At 37.8% G+C, this 18,773-nt stretch overlaps 1 pseudogene; it reads right to left on the bottom strand.

The window, feature by feature from the left end:
* Nucleotides 1–18,773, bottom strand: part of LOC125276422 — a 39,637-nt pseudogene that overhangs the window by 13,702 nt on the left and 7,162 nt on the right.

Raw genomic sequence — 18,773 nt, 5'->3', positions numbered from 1 at the left:
TTATCTAATACTGAGATTCACTGACAGACACATTCACAGATGAATCACTCTCATTTTACTAATGAAAGACATCAGTTTATTATATCCATCAATCATATTTACAGTATGTCACATTCACTTCTGCTTGTAAGATGAAAATGGTTTTATTTTTCAGCATTTCAAAACTTGAGGATAAATAAGGAGAATGAGGAGCACAGCTGAATAATATAGGCTATATATGGGCAACATCTCATGTGCAGCAGATGTTAGCACAGATGTGATTCACAGCCTCATATTTAAAAGGTGTTTTATAAAACACCATCTTTTTTTCTTACTCCACCCTCATATAAACTGTAATCAATCAGATGGATATTTTTTAATGAGTGTATATGAATGAAGTAGTAACATCTCAGATACATCTTGAACACAACTGGAAAGTTTCCAGAGAATTTTCTTGATCTGATTTTAATACAGTTGAATAATGTTCTCTTGCACTATTACTCATAAATGAATGTAAATAGTTCATAAATGTAAACTCACCTCCTCTACCAGATCCAAAGGCGAAGAACAGGAGGATGATTTTTAGTGAAGGCAGAACATTAAAGCTTATTCTAGCCAGAGCCATGAATATAGTAATGATCCGTTCACTTATCCTCCCAATTAATCTACCCAATGCTGTATAAGAAAAAAAAACAAAAAAAAAAAACAATTAATCCATCCAAGTGTTTGATCTGATTTTGAATTAATACCATGATAAACAATAAGTACTGTAGCTGAGGGGCTAAGGACTGTAAGGTGCTAGTTGTCACTAACGAGGTGGAGTTGGTCCGGGTGTGTCGGTTAGAACAGTGGTTCCCAAACCTGTCCTGGAGGACCCCCAGCCCTGCACCTTTTATATGACTCCCTCATCTATCACACCTGATTCAACTCATGTGCTCATTAGTAGAGACTGCAAGACATGAAGTAGGTGTGTCAGCTAAGGGTGACATACAAAATGTGCAGGGCTGGGGGTCCTCCAGGACAGGTTTGGGAACCACTGGGTTAGAACACCAAAGTTGGAGAAGGAATCCAGTTCAACAGGTTTATTTGTACAAGCATATGCAGAGGGGGAGTGTGTTGTATTAAACAGTGTTCTCTGATCACATATAGGAGATGAGCATGAATACTGGTGCAGAGTGGTATCATCTTATGCTTTATATCCTTAGTAGTGTGTCAGCATATACTCATGTGTGTGGTCTGCGACAAACAAAATAAATATATGTTCTAACAAACAATGCTTCTTATTCACAACATCCATATACTCACATTCATACCAACAACATAAATGGCATTACTAAGCTACTGGGTTTCCCCAAACCGTTACAATCGTGGCTGCAACAGGGATGAGGCAGAATCATACTTCTAGGAATGGCTCTTTATTTCACCAAGGAACAGAACAGTGCACAGTCACCAAACAATACTAAACATAACATCAAAAACGGACAAGGAGTGAGTCCAAATTAAAGGGAGTGCTGATGACGATGGACAGGTGCAGGGAATCCAGGGAGAGCGGGAAAGCTGATGAGGGAAGTGAGTTCAGGTGAGGGACAGGGAGGAACATGGGAAATGGAGTCCGGGACAGGCATGGTTGTAACATTACCTCCCCCTCCCCGGTAGGCGCGTCCTTGTGCCTAAGATGTAACAACGGGGGAGGGCGCCCTGGAGACCTACACACAAGTGCGGGGGGAAGTGCAGACAGGTACGGAGGTCTCCAGGGCGGGTCTAGGAGCTCGGGCCATCATGGTGAACTGACCATAGTGAACTGACCATGCCGCATGCTTTTCTGAGGGGACTGGACAAGGAAGACACGTTTGCTCTTGAACCTCTTCAATTTCAAACTTGGAACCATTTTAAAAAAGAATCAGATTAATAGACTCGACTAGGGGAAACGACAAGCAGGTTCACTATAGCGAATCGTGTCCTCATCCAGGACCATCAGAAAACAAGTGTTATGCGGGGCATCTGGCCAGTTCAACAAGCAAGCAAGCTCAGTGAATTCCTCCACGTACCTCTCCAGCGGGCGACTGTCCTGCCAAAACCCCCACAGACGATCCACCGCTGAAGCATACTCTTTGCTGGGAGGCACGAGAGAACTAGGAACCAGGAATATATACCCATCCTGTAGAACTCCTTGTAGTTTGGTCCGTTCTTCTGTTACAATCGTGGCTGCAGCAGGGATGAGGCAGAATCATACTTCTAGGAATGGGTCTTTATTTCACCAAGGAACAGAACAGCGCACAATCACCAAACAATACTAAACATAACATCAAGAACGGACAGGGAGTGCAAGGAGTGAGTTCAAATTAAAGGGAGTGCTGATGATGATGGACAGGTGCAGGGAATCCAGGGAGAGCGGGAAAGCTGATGAGGGAAGTGAGTTCAGGTGAGGAACAGGGAGGAACATGGGAAATGGAGTCCGCGACAGGTGTGGTTGTAACACAAACATAAACGCAATGTTGCATTATTTACAACAAACAGGGTATTATGAATCATTATAAACAGCTTACATTATTACACTTTATACTAGATGTGAACTAAAATACTGCTATACTTCAAACTAGTGTCCATTTTGTATCATCACTCTTTTAACATCTCTATTTAGTTAAAAGCAATCAACTCAGCATGAGTAATATTATGAAATTTACAATACTCACTTTCTGTCTGGACGCACACAACTCACAACACACAACACTCAAAGGAACATAAAGATGATCATATAACTGCTGTCTGTCATGGAATCTTACGGCTCGTTCCTGCTGGAGACAGGTGGCGGCTGATGCAAGACTGAATTGCATGCACACAGCACTGTGAAGCACTCCACCGAATGCGCTGCGTTCCGTCAAAAAAAAAAGTCCCCCCGATCGGGAAGAAAGCGCTCTTATGCATCCATGTCATAAATCAGTAACATTAATGAGACTTTCACACAGCCACCCCCAAATTGCATGCAATTTGCTCCTGAGAAAGGCTGCTCAGCCTCTTCTGTAGGCACTACAATGGAATCCATTTCCCCATCTGATTCTGGGATAGCTGATGAGATGGGCAACTAGTCTGGTGTCGACTTTGTCCTTGATTCAGACATCTGCTGACCTTACACAACCATCAGCGCTCTGACGTACCTTAGTCACTCTGCTGACTGGCCAGTAGCCACATATAGCCCTAGGAAACTGCGGGTCCATCATCAGAACAACAGAGTCGACCGCAAGATCCACTGCGGTGGCATGCTACTTCTGTCAGTGCTGTAAGGTTGTCAGGTAATACTTTATAAATCTAGATCAGAAGTGGTCTGCCAAAACCTGACAGTGGTCCTCCATCTTCTCCTGCTCATGTCTTCTTGTTGAAAACCACCTGGGGTAGAGCACCATCCACCATCAAGAGGATGTTTGGAGTGACTGTATCCAGATCTGCTATGTTGGGTAAGGTATATCCCAGCGGTTGTGTGTTCAATACTGCCTTGACTTCCAGCAAGACAGTACAGAGTACTTCTTCAGAGACCGGCTGAACTCCTATAACTATATACAAAGCAGATTTGACCGATCTTATCTGTTGCTCCCATGCCCCACCGAAATAGGGTGCTGCCGGGGGGTTGAAGTGGAAAGCACCCTTGAGGTGCACCCCTGTGGAGCGAGCCGTTGCTATGCATATGTATCTGTGCTCCAACTCCACCTGGCCGAGGGAGCCATGCCTCCCTTCCCGGGCCTGTAAGCAATCGTCAGACCTTACTGGCAAGACTTATCCAGCCTGCGGGGAAGCCACTTCTGCCTTGCAATCTATGCTGTTGTTGCAGGTCTATCAGGCCAAGGCACTGAAGGACCTGCACGAGGGTGGTCATGATCCACAAGTTCTCCATGAACTTTGTGCCACAACAGACCTTCTTCGTGTGACAAAGGTTACGGCAGGGTCAGTGGTTCATGCGATGTCCACTGTGGTGTTCCAGGAACGCCATCTCTGGCTGTGTCTGACTGACATAAGGGATACCGACAAAGTCAGGTTCCTTAATTCCCCCGTGTCACAGACCGGCGAATTTTGATTCGGAGCCTTCACAAGCTACCGTTCAAAATGCTCACGCAGAAATACATCTTCGAGTGCATCCGTCCCCAAAATTGGTTTGCAGCGATCGATCTGAAGGAAATTTCATGTCTTGATTCTCCATCAACACAGGCCATTTCTGCACTATGCGTTCGAGGGTCGAGCATATCAGTACAAGGTCCTGCCCTTCTGGATGGCCCCGTCTCCCCACAACTTCACGAAAGTCGTGGAGGGAGCCCTTATTCCCATGAGAGAACAGGGTGTTCACATCCTCAACTATCTCAACGACTGGCTTATTCTAGCTCAGCACATCATATTTCTCACAAAGATATGAAAGCAAAATCATCAGCATTATCTTACAGTGGTTAATCAGACTTGATTTGATTCATGATTCCCCGGTTTTTGATTGAATTGCAGAATCTTCTAAATAATTAATATTTTTAAAAATAAAAGGGATCATAAAAATTGCATTTTGTTTTTATTTAGTACTGCTATTTTAAAAGAAGCTATTTCACATAACAGATTTCTCATATATTTAACAAGACAAAATAATAACTGAATGTACACAGAAGACCCAGTTCAAGAGTTCAAATAATGGATATGTTCATATAATAGATATGCTTCTTGTTTTGTTTACCTATCATTTTTTTTTTCCTTTACTACTGTCCTTCAGAAGACATTTATATGTTTTCCAGATGACAAAATAAGATCAAATTACCCCAATCATCCTGTTTAAAAGTTTACACCCCTGGACTCTTAATCACCCTTTTGGAGCATCAGTGAATGTTTGAACCTTTTTTAATAGTTGTGTTTGAGTCACTTAGTTATTCTCAGACGGACCTCAAAATCATACAGTCACTGCTGGAAAGGGTTCATATATGCAAAAGATTCTGGAAAAATGAAGAATCTGCAGGACCTGAAGGACTCATGAACAACCATCACAAAACAAAAATACAGTGGTGGATCATCCAGGTAACCACACACAGTATTAAGATTTATGAGATTTATAACTTTTGAAATGCTTCATTTGTGTAAATGCAGCTGTAACTTTGATTTATGGATTATAAATAAACACTGTTGTGTGAAATTTCTTATTCAGGACAGTACTAAATAAAATCAACATGCAATTTATTATCCCTCATACATAAAAAAGATAATATTTTTCAGATTCTGCAAAGGGAATGTAAATTTATAACCACAACTATACATACAGGCTATACCTGGAAATCAACACAGACTGAAACATGCTGATAAAATATTTTACAGCGGAGCAAAACTATTCCATATTTCACTATTATGTTATTTATTTCCATGATTTTTCATGACCTGGAAATCACAATTCAGGTTATTATTTTAGGTTTTCCAGACCGTGAATCAGTGAATCAATGGCTTGAGGTGATCTGACACCTCTGAAAATGTTTCAATAAGAGTGTGTGCTCAATCCTGAGGAGAAAATAATGATAAAAGTGCTGAGTGTGTCTGTGAGAGAGAGCTAAAGACTTGATAAACTAATGACTTTACCTGCTGATTTACTGCTATTATTTCAGTTCACATCCTTTAATGGACCGTGACATTCATTGTCACTTTGATTTAATTTTCTTTCATCACTTTTATTTTTTTCTCTTTATCATGTAAAATATTGTGATATATATATATATATATATATACACACACACTCACCTAAAGGATTATTAGGAACACCATACTAATACTGTGTTTGACCCCCTTTCGCCTTCAGAACTGCCTTAATTCTACGTGGCATTGATTCAACAAGGTGCTGAAAGCATTCTTTAGAAATGTTGGCCCATATTGATAGGATATCATCTTCCAGTTGATGGAGATTTGTGGGATGCACATCCAGGGCACGAAACTCCCGTTCCACCGCACCCCAAAGACGCTCTATTGGGTTGAGATCTGGTGACTGTGGGGGTCATTTTAGTACAGTGAACTCATTGTCATGTTCAAAAAACCAATTTGAAATGATTCGAGCTTTGTGACATGGTGCATTATCCTGCTGGAAGTAGCCATCAGAGGATGGGTACATGGTGGTCATAAAGGGATGGACATGGTCAGAAACAATGCTCAGGTAGGCTGTGGTATTTAAACGATGCCCAATTGGCACTAAGGGGCCTAAAGTGTGCCAAGAAAACATCCCCCACACCATTACACCACCACCACCAGCCTCCTGCACAGTGGTAACAAGGCATGATGGATCCATGTTCTCATTCTGTTTATGCCAAATTCTGACTCTACCATCTGAATGTCTCAACAGAAATCGAGACTCATCAGACCAGGCAACATTTTTCCAGTCTTCAACAGTCCAATTTTGGTGAGCTCGTGCAATTTGTAGCCTCTTTTTCCTATTTGTAGTGGAGATGAGTGGTACCCGGTGGGGTCTTCTGCTGTTGTAGCCCATCCGCCTCAAGGTTGTGCGTGTTGTGGCTTCACAAATGCTTTGCTGCATACCTCGGTTGTAACGAGTGGTTATTTCAGTCAAAGTTGCTCTTCTATCAGCTTGAATCAGTCGGCCCATTCTCCTCTGACCTCTAGCATCAACAAGGCATTTTCGTCCACAGGACTGCTGCATACTGGATGTTTTTCCCTTTTCACACCATTCTTTGTAAACCCTAGAAATGGTTGTGCGTGAAAATCCCAGTAACTGAGCAGATTGTGAAATACTCAGACCGGCCCATCTGGCACCAACAACCATGCCACGCTCAAAATTGCTTAAATCACCTTTCTTTCCCATTCTGACATTCAGTTTGGAGTTCAGGAGATTGTCTTGACCAGGACCACACCCCTAAATGCATTGAAGCAACTGCCATGTGATTGGTTGATAATTGCATTAATGAGAAACTGAACAGGTGTTCCTAATAATCCTTTAGGTGAGTGTATATATATATATATATATATATATATATATATATATATATATATATATATATATATATATATATATATATATATGGAATACATCATGGAAATGCTTCAATTAACTGATAATCAGGTCTGATATTATGATTTGTATATTTTGTAACTCAAGCAGCATTATTGATCATTGATTTCTGCTCATGTTGCTGACTCTTGATGAAGGAAATACTTACAGTAAATAATAAATAAGAGGTTTAGCAGAAGCACCATCACAAACATGACTATAATCACGACACCTTCAAATCCGGCGTAATTCACACTTTTGTCCCAGGCAGATTTAAACAGAACTGGAATAAGGAAAGAGGAAAAAAAATCAACAATTACTAATAGAAAAACAAAATATCAACACAGATCACAGGAATTACAGAAACTCTCCTCATTGAACAGATGCTTTGATACACAACATTACAACACATTCTTTGAACTGTCAGTCTTTCTTCTGATACTGACCCTTGACCTTTGTGCTGATTATGACCTCTGACCTCCTGCTTTAGTTCAGTCACTAACATGAATTAATAATTAATTGGTGCAGATCATAAATGTGTTGAGTCACACAGAGATTCAGCAGTAAACATGTGGAATATACTGACAGAAATACAACAGTAACACCGGACACTTCCAAGTATTAAAGATTTCCTGTAGGATATTGAGAATATCACATAATTTAAATGTAAATATTGTTCAATTGTTAATGTGCATTTTAATGTGTTTATGATACTGACTGTTGATTTACATCTGGATTTATTTACCTGAATAAAAAACACCTGAGAAAACAATATATTCTGCCAAATAACTGTCATACTGAACCCATGTTTTAATATTGCCTGTAAAACAGAAAATATTAAATAATTACATCCAAAATATAATTTTCAACACCACCACAATTAAACACAAATGCCAAAAAAAATTTCATTTTTTTGTTGTAAAATTCATTGGTTTATGTGTAAACATTATGTGTATTATAATTCATATACTATATTAATATATAAATAATAATAAATCAGTCATACCTGTGAACTCATCAGTATATGGAGCCACCCAGAGCAACATGAGAGGCCTCAGAAAATAAAGAGCACAGCAAGAGACCGACTCAAACAGAGATCCTGAAACAACACCAGATATTACTGTACATATAAACAGATATTTGAATGATAAATCATAATGAGTTGATAATCAATCAGTATTGAAACACTGACCTTCAGAAAAACCCCAGAGGACAAAAGACAGAAACATCAGTATATTTGGACAGAAGATGAGAAACATCTGAAGACGAAACACTGTGTCTGGAGAGAAAAGACAAAATAACACCTGTTCAGTTCAATAGTAAATTACATTTTAATTAAATTTTCTAATAATATTTCTAATAAAATGTTTAAATGTGCCCTAGAATTGAAAATTGAATTTACCTCGGCATAGTTAAATCACAAGAGTTCAGTACATGGAAATGACATACAGTGAGTCTCAAACTCCATTGTTTCTTCCTTCTTATGTAAATCTCATTTGTTTAAAAGACCTCTGAAGAACAGGCGAATCTCAACATAACACCGACTGTGATGCAACAGTCGGGATCATTAATATGTACGCCCCCAATATTTGCATATGCCAGCCCATGTTCAAGGCATTAGACAAGGCAGTAACGTCTGGATCTGTGCACAGCCGAATCAACAGACTTTATGCAGGTAAGCAAGCAAGAACAGTAACGAAAAATAACAGATGAGGCAATAATAACTGACATGATCCATGATATCATGATATTTTTAGTGATATTTGTAAATTGTCTTTCTAAATGTTTCGTTAGCATGTTTCTAATGTACTGTTAAATGTGGTTAAAGTTACCATCGTTTCTTACTGTATTCACGGAGACTAGAGTCGTCGCTATTTTCATTATTAAACACTTGCAGTCTGTATAATTCATAAACACATCTTCATTCTTTATAAATCTCTCCAACAGTGTGTAATGTTAGCTTTAGCCCATTAGCCACAGCATAGGCTATCAAACTCATTCAGAATCAAATGTAAACATAAAATAAATACTGTACTTACATGATCTGATATGCTGCATGACGAACACTTTGTAAAGATCCATTTTGAGGGTTATATTAGCTGTGTGAACTTTGTTTATGCAATGTATAATAAAGTCGCGAGCTTGGGGGCGGGAAGCGCAAGGATTTAAAAAGGACAAGCGTTGAATCGGCGCATTTCTAATTATGGCCCAAAATATGCAGTTAAAAACTTGAATAATAAAAAATCTATGGGGTATTTTGAGCTGAAACTTCACAGACACATTCAGGAGACACCTTAGACTTATATTACATCTTGTGAAAAAGGGGTTCTAAGGCACCTTTAATAACTCTCTATCATTAATAGTATTCAGACCCCCTTAAATTTTTCACTCTTTGTTATATTGCAGCCATTTGCTAAAATCATTTAAGTTCATTTTTTTCCTCATTAATGTACATACAGCACCCCATATTGACAGAAAAACACAGAATTGTTGACATTTTTGCAGATTTATTAAAAAAGAAAAACTGAAATATCACATTTCAGTGTGAACGCACAATTTGTACTTAAGAACGTCATAGAATGGTGCATAACTACTCGAATTGGGACACACCTCATGTGTTCCTTTCTTCAGCTTTCCCACTTCTGCTATTACATCATTTGCCTATACTATTTAAGTTCTTATGTTTTCAGTGTTCAGTTTTAGTTTTGCACGGTGTAGGTTATGCTTCATTTACCTGTTTCTTGAATTATCTGTTTATTAAAGATTCTTTACCTTTATCTCCATCTGTGCGTTTGCCACATCCCCCTTGCTAACTGTTCTTTCTGACCATTACATTTATATATATGACATTTTCTACAGAACTGCCTTATATATGAAATGAACTAATTTAATAATTGATGATCTTTACAACAGAACTGAATTAACACTGAACTTACTTCAGTTAAACAATGACACTGTTCTCATTTTAGAGCTATTAACAGCAGCTACTAGAAATTTTTGTAATGTTTTATAACTGTACTTGGCAAAATATTAATAACTAACAGTGATAACTGAAATGAATTAAACTCATCATCTATCACACACCTTTGACTTCTTGACTTTTTCTAAACTGTAAATATTTCCATATGAAAAGCAGCAGCAGCTGTTTGATTTATACACTAAATAAACACTAATTATTATCATCATGGTTATTATTTTTAAGTTCAAATGTATTTGAATCACTGAATCACAGTAAATCAGAATATGTTCCTGTTATAATTGTACCTTTAGTAGTTGATCTGCAGTAGATCAGACAGCAGAGCAGAAGAGCAGATCCAGATGCAGAAATGCAGAGGATGAACACCATTATGTGTAGAGCAGAGAAACCTGTCAAACACACACAGTTATTTAACAATATTATTATTGTGCAAAGTTCTTTATATATATTGCACATTTTTTCCCCAAAATATGATTAAGGAACACACACACATTTAGCTAAAAGTTGACATTCAATATATTTCTATTGTTTTATAGCTAATTATAAATAGTACAGCCTAACCCTAACCCACACTCTAACTCCCACAGAAAACATTTACAATTTTACATATTTACACTGGCTCATTATTTTTACAAAAGAGAACAACAATGGATGTCCCGAACAGGAGGTTTTGTCAGATTTAGCTCACTTCTAGGGACAAAATCAACATATTTTTATGGTTAAGAAAAATTATTTCCATTTAGGCATTTGGCAGATGCTTTATCCACTTTTAGCGACTTACATTGCATTCAGGATATATTTCATTATATTTCATCATCCATGACCAAAGTGGTGGAGATCGGAACATAGGTGACGCTATAACTGTCAAAAAACTTAAAAAAACAAACAAAAAAAAAACATATTTCATATATCCTTAATAAATTGCCTGTATTGGCTGTAAATGGTCTTTTCCCTCTATGATCTAAGTGCTTACAAGCTAAGTAAAACTTAACATCTTTTTACGCATATGTGCTTAAAGGCCTTACATGCTTGAACCCTGATAAATGCTGCTTGCAGCTTTAATTCTACGCATGCCTGCAGATTTAGCACTCACATAAGAAGCGCACACGGATAATAAATGTGCCTCTGACATATAAGTGCCAAAATGAGCTCTTTTTGCGGCTTATTAATCGTCAAATACACTCAAAAATAATGTCAAAATGCCCATCTTGGTAAGTATTAACATAAACACAGTCTTGAACAGTAAGAATTTTGGATCTGTGTATGCGTCAGGTCTCAAAGGAACAGCAGCATAATAAATGTGGTGCTCTTAATGTTAATCAAACAAAAGATAAAATCACTTACTGCTCTTGACTTGTGTAACTAATTGATTAATCTGTATTTAATTTTTATAATGAAGATTATTCAATGTTATTTTAAATTTGATTACTTTGTTTCTTTATTCAGTTTCTTACCTGAATACAAGACCTACTTGAAAAAAGCATTTCATTTGTGTATATATATATATATATATATATATATATATATATATATATATATATATATATATATATATATATATATACACACACACTCACCTAAAGGATTATTAGGAACACCATACTAATACTGTGTTTGACCCCCTTTCGCCTTCAGAACTGCCTTAATTCTACGTGGCATTGATTCAACAAGGTGCTGAAAGCATTCTTTAGAAATGTTGGCCCATATTGATAGGATATCATCTTCCAGTTGATGGAGATTTGTGGGATGCACATCCAGGGCACGAAACTCCCGTTCCACCACATCCCAAAGATGCTCTATTGGGTTGAGATCTGGTGACTGTGGGGGTCATTTTAGTACAGTGAACTCATTGTCATGTTCAAGAAACCAGTTTGAAATGATTCGAGCTTTGTGACATAGTGCATTATCCTGCTGGAAGTAGCCATCAGAGGATGGGTACATGGTGGTAATAAAGGGATGGACATGGTCAGAAACAATGCTCAGGTAGGCCGTGGCATTTAAACGATTCCCGATTGGTACTAAGGGGCCTAAAGTGTGCCAAGAAAACATCCCCCACACCATTACACCACCACCACCAGCCTCCTGCACAGTGGTAACAAGGCATGATGGATCCATGTTCTCATTCTGTTTATGCCAAATTCTGACTCTACCATCTGAATGTCTCAACAGAAATCGAGACTCATCAGACCAGGCAACATTTTTCCAGTCTTCAACGGTCCAATTTTGGTGAGCTCGTGCAAATTGTAGCCTCTTTTTCCTATTTGTGGTGTAGATGAGTGGTACCCGGTGGGGTCTTCTGCTGTTGTAGCCCATCCGCTTCAAGGTTGTGCGTGTTGTGGCTTCACAAATGCTTTGCTGCATACCTCGGTTGTAACGAGTGGTTATTTCAGTCAAAGTTGCTCTTCTATCAGCTTGAATCAGTCGGCCCATTCTCCTCTGACCTCTAGCATCAACAAGGCATTTTCGCTCACATGACTGCTGCATACTGGATGTTTTTCCCTTTTCACACCATTCTTTGTAAACCCTAGAAATGGTTGTGCGTGAAAATCCCAGTAACTGAGCAGATTGTGAAATACTCAGACCGGCCCGTCTGGCACCAACAACCATGCCACGCTCAAAATTGCTTAAATCACCTTTCTTTCCCATTCTGACATTCAGTTTGGAGTTCAGGAGATTGTCTTGACCAGGACCACACCCCTAAATGCATTGAAGCAACTGCCATGTGATTGGTTGATTAGATAATTGATGAGAAACTGAACAGGTGTTCCTAATAATCCTTTAGGTGAGTGTATATACACATAAAAAAAACATTAAAAGCTTTATCATATAAAGTGATCTCTTCATTAGAAATTACTGATTGCCTAGACTTTCAATTGATGGTCAAAAAGAAATAATAGTAAATATCTATATGACAGTATATGCAGCATTTTTTCCCATGGTATCGAAAATGGTATCGAATATCAATACCTTCAAGGTATAGTTAGAAATTCCAGTATCGTGACTTCACTAATCGAGACCATCCTGACCATGGTGTTCAGGATAAAGCTAGGCCAGCTAGGGCTACTGGGGCTCATGGCAGCTGTGTCCAACATGATAGCATGTGGCCTCCTGCACATGAGACCCCTACAGTGGTGGTTGAAAATCAAAGATGTTTTGTTTTTACAAAAAGAAGAAACCACAACAATTGGCGAAGAGGACGGGATTGGTTTCAGAGCTGAGGTGGAAAACCATAGACGACTGTGCTGGACAATTAACATAAATTCTAGTGGCCACTCGTAGGTGGTTTGTGTTTGTGTTAACTGGCAGCAACCTGCCCATTGTGGTTAGACACTTAAAAAGCTTCTCCAAATTTAAAGAACCAAAAAAGAAAAAGAATCATTGATTCTGGAATAATCGCATGTAGTGTGATAAGAAGGATATCGGTGGATCTATGTTAATGCATGCACTCAGATGAAGGTTCATGGTTACCGAGTTCTTTAAAGATATGTTAATGCAAAGGTCTGCTCGGGTGAACAGTTTAAGTTTATTGATATCACTCTGTGAAAGACTAGAGGATATGTTGGTCTAGTTCAAGATACCGCTTTGTTACGACGAAGGACTGCATGGTTGAACTAAGATTATCTGTGATACCGCTTTGTTGTTAAACAGCGAAGGTCTGAATGGATAGATAATGGGTTTTTTTTAAACAGTATTTTATATGGCATGTAGAGGGTGGAGTCTGTGTCAGTGTGATAGGCCTATGTGTGTGTGTGTGTGTGTGTGTGGCGGGTGTGCATATCATTATCTATAAATAAGCTCCTTTCCTCTGGACTGTGACAGTTGATACTTGGTTAATGAAAAGAGTCTATGAGAAGAAGAATAGGTGCGGTCCACAGAAAAGGAGATACAATAAAGGAATGATTGTATGAGCCCTGTAGTTTTGCAAAATAAAATTGGTAATAAAATAAATGTGTATATGAAATTGGGAGAGTTGCAGAAAGAAAGAAGAAAAAAAATTACTACAAGATATTGACTTTAAAGAATAGTATAGTAAAATAAATAAAATAATAATATATGTATATTTATTCAATAAATTAAATAACTAAATGAACAAATAATACGTTTGCACGTGCTTAAATTATTATGTCATTTATCTGCAGATGTTCAAAATTTGTATCTTGTTTTCCCTGGAGGACAGTATGAAAAATTATTCCATTGTGGAAATTTAGGTTTGTGTTAATAACGTGTGCTGAATGAGAATGAGATTGGGTGACCAAGTTAAATGAAATGTTGCAATAGTCATGGACATTTTACAGTTATCTTAGTAAATGTGTTACACCCATGGACTTCTGATTATGTTTGCATCTCATTGTGTGTGTCCTGATTAGTTAACTATCCTCACCTGTTTCTGTTCTCCCTGATTATGTTCTCCCTCATTTGTTCCCCTATATAATCTCCCTGTTCTGTTTTGTGTTTGTTGGACCTTGTTTTAATATGAGTTGGGAATCTTCCTGTCGGTGTTGGACTAAAGATAACCTGTGATTCGTATCTTCTTCGTCTTGTTCTCGTTTGTACACTCAACCACTGTAACAAAATGAGACTTGTTGATTAAAATGAAAGGAATTCCTTGATGATGGGTGAGGAAATTGTTATTCACTCTATTAGATTATTTTGATCCCAGCGTATGAGTATAGATGAGAAGACTGAAGTCTGAATTATAATAGGAAAATTATTTAATTTTAGTATACTATAATCAAAGATATAAATGATAGATTTTTGCAGATTGCAAAGAAGAATTAGCTTTGCTTTTTCCTGCCATGAAAAACTTGCTTCACTAAACCCCAGAATGAGGGAACTGCTTTTCAACCAGTGAGATTTTTGATATAAAAGAATGAGTGAATTTAGAAAAAGAGCTTATTGCTCAGATATTATTTAGATTAGAATTTATAGAAGTTGAACTCGATACATGCGGATCTCTTCAGTGACAATGCTGTGATGAATGGAAACAACAAGTGGAGAGAGAGCAAAGGTCCCCAAAGACAAACACCTGCACAGATGAGAAGAGAAAAAGTGGGTGATGAGCTTTCAGCTCCCCTCCTGACACTTCAGCATGAAGAAAGACTGATTTAATGCAGGAAAAGGTGAATTTTTCACTTGATACTTTTCCTGAGGACAAAGAGAATATCCTGAGATGCGAAACTGTGGCAAGATCAATTTTCTGTCTGCTTTTTAGGAGGAAACAAAAAAAGAGGAACTTCGTTGAAAGACAGTAGCGAAAAAACTAAAGCTGGATTTGGTATAGGGAGGGCTATTATATTACAAACATAAATGTTACATTAAAATCATAATTGAAGGGAAAAGCACAATTGAATTAGTCTTGAAAAAAGAAAATAAAAAGTTTACAAGTAATTTATTAGGGTCAAGTTGAATAAAATAATGAAAATATTAATAAGAACTCCAAACATTATGAAATAATACTGTTGTCATCACTGGGGTAATGAGATAGAAATGTTATTGGCCATGGATCCAAAAGATGCAGTGATCTCTAATCTTATTTTAAAGTAGCTCATGAGCAACAACAAAAAGAATGTGACAAAATTTATAATAGAAAATGAATGCATTTGAGAAATTACATTTGACTGCCTCAACTGCAGTCTGCCTAGGCCAATCATTTTAAAAAAGTTAAGTTATTAGAAGTAATTAGAGAAAGTTACAGTTTTTTACAGACGTTTCTCAGTACTTGGGTCACTTTTGCAAAACTCTTCACACAGTGAGCACAACAGAAGTCTATGTGGGCTAAACTGAGGATCAATTATCATTGCTTTGGCACAAAATGCATTCAATGACTACATCTCTCAAATGTCATGAATTCTTTTCTCACTCAGACACAACAACTGCCAAAACTCTTTGTACATACAGGCCAATTTGCACATGCTTACATACTGTTTTCAAAACTTATGTTTAAAACAATAACATAATACAAAACTGAATAACACAGCAATTTTGCTACATTCCTACAGTAATATTTTAATGAAATATATTTTAAATCTTAAAATTAAATGCTATAAAAACTGTATCTGTATCAGTGGATGGTGTGTATACAAATTCTTGTATTTTGGAATTACTCAGTGCAAAAAAATAAAAATAAATAAACAACATAAAATATTGAAGAATTCTGCATCATGTCTGATTCAATCCAGTAACATATATTGCAGTGAATTATAAACAGAGATGTGTCCTTGTTTTACACAAGAAAACATTGTATAATGCTACATGTTGTTAGTGTTTTTTAGGTCATTGTTTGTGGGTGACAAAGTGTGTTTGTCGGCTGTCAACCTTTGCTAGTGTTCTGGAAGAATGAGTTGATTTGAGACATGAATGAAGTGTTTTGGTAGTTGTAGTGCATGAGATTGTACAATAATACATAGAAGATATGCTTTTGGGCAGTCAGACTTTTCTTATAGAGCAGCACATACCTGGAAAACGGTACCGACAGAATTAAGGAATATTAATTACATCTTTTACTTCTTTTTCTGCATCATTAAAACAGTGGTTATTGGATAATCAAACATGTCTTCATAATTCAGAGTAGTGGCTTGTTTCTGTCTCCTTATATTTACAGTCATTTTGTGTTTGTGTTAATATGCTCTTGTTATGGCTATTGCTGGAATGTGTTTTTATATGATTTTTCATGTTTTATGTACTTATGGACTTTTCTTTACCATCAACCTATCAGGAACAACAGATGAAAATTAAAATTAGCCTGTATGGCTAAATCTGGCATATTAACATGATGGACATGAGTGCTCATGTTAATTAATATGCATTGTCCCTTTTAAATAAACAATAAAGAATGTGAAATTAACTGCTGTGCCAATATTAAAGTTGCTGAAGAGAACTGTGTGAACTGTGTGTGTGTATATATATACGGTAAAGTATTTATACGGGAAAGTATTCAGACCCCCTTAAATTTTTCACTCTTTGTTATATTGCAGCCATTTGCTAAAATCATTTAAGTTCATTTTTTTCCTCATTAATGTACATACAGCACCCCATATTGACAGAAAAACACAGAATTGTTGACATTTTTGCAGATTTATTAAAAAAAAAAAAAAACTGAAATATCACATGGTCTTAAGTATTCAGACCCTTTGCTTGACACTCATATTTAACTCAGGTGCTGTCCATTTCTTCTGATCATCCTTGAGATGGTTCTACACCTTCATTTGAGTCCAGCTGTGTTTGATTATACTGATTGGACTTGATTAGGAAAGCCACACACCTGTCTATATAAGACCTTACAGCTCACAGTGCATGTCAGAGCAAATGAGAATCATGAGGTCAAAGGAACTGCCTGAAGAGCTCAGAGACAGAATTATGGCAAGGCACAGATCTGGCCAACGTTACAAAAAAATTCTGCTGCACTTAAGGTTCCTAAGAGCACAGTGGCCTCCATAATCCTTAAATGGAAGACGTTTGGGATGACCAGAACCCTTCCTAGAGCTGGCGGGCCGGCCAAACTGAGCTATCGGGGGAGAAGAGCCTTGGTGAGAGAGGTAAAGAAGAACCCAAAGATCACTGTGGCTGAGCTCCAGAGATGCAGTCGGGAGATGGGAGAAAGTTGTAGAAAGTCAACCATCACTGCAGCCCTCCACCAGTCGGGGCTTTATGGCAGAGTGGCCCGACGGAAGCCTCTCCTCAGTGCAAGACACATGAAAGCCCGCATGGAGTTTGGCAAGATGGTGAGAAATAAGATTCTCTGGTCTGATGAGACCAAGATAGAACTTTTTGGCCTTAATTCTAAGCGGTATGTGTGGAGAAAACCAGGCACTGCTCATCACCTGTCCAATACAGTCTCAACAGTGAAGCATGGTGGTGGCAGCATCATGCTGTGGGGGTGTTTTTCAGCTGCAGGGACAGGACGACTGGTTGCAATCGAGGGAAAGATAAATGCGGCCAAGTACAGGGATATCCTGGACGAAACTTTCTCCAGAGTGCTCAGGACCTCAGACGGGCCGAAGGTTTACCTTCCAACAAACAATGACCTAAGCACACAGCTAAAATAACGAAGGAGTGGCTTCACAACAACTCTGTGAATGTTCTTGAATGGCCCAGCCAGAGCCCTGACTTAAACCCAATTGAGCATCTCTGGAGAGACCTAAAAATGGCTGTCCACCAACGTTTACCATCCAACCTGACAGAACTGGAGAGGATCTGCAAGGAGGAATGGCAGAGGATCCCCAAATCCAGGTGTGAAAAACTTGTTGCATCTTTCCCAAAAAGACTCATGGCTGTATAGATCCAAAGGTTGCTTCTACTAAATACTGAGCAAAGGGTCTAAATACTTAGGACCATGTGATATTTCAGTTTTTCAATTTTAATAAATCTGCAAAAATGTCAACAATTCTGTGTTTTTCTGTCAATATGGGGTGCTGTGTGTACATTAATGAGGAAAAAAAAAATGAACTTAAATGATTTTAGCAAATGGCTGCAATATAACAGAGTGAAAAATGTAAGGGGGTCTGAATACTTTCCGTACCCACTGTATATATAATTGCTGAGTATCCCAAAAAAAGCACATCATAAATGTATTTAATATAATTTTAAAAATATATATAATAAAAAACGAAACTATATAAATATAAAAAGAATATATTGAATGATTTCAATATTGTTAGACAAGCCAAAATTTTCCTTTTTATAATTTCATGCAAGTATTATGAAAAAAGAAATGAATGAGGGATTGAAATTGTGACTGAAGTTTCAGCTAACATGTGCCTGTTGTGTCTCTCATGAAGATCAATGTCCTGAACTGTGTGTGTGTCTATTAGCTGTGTG

Source organism: Megalobrama amblycephala, linkage group LG1, assembly GCF_018812025.1.
Source record: "Megalobrama amblycephala isolate DHTTF-2021 linkage group LG1, ASM1881202v1, whole genome shotgun sequence".
NCBI classification, from domain to species: Eukaryota; Metazoa; Chordata; class Actinopteri; order Cypriniformes; family Xenocyprididae; genus Megalobrama; species Megalobrama amblycephala.
This window is presented reverse-complemented; position numbering and strand designations above follow the sequence as displayed.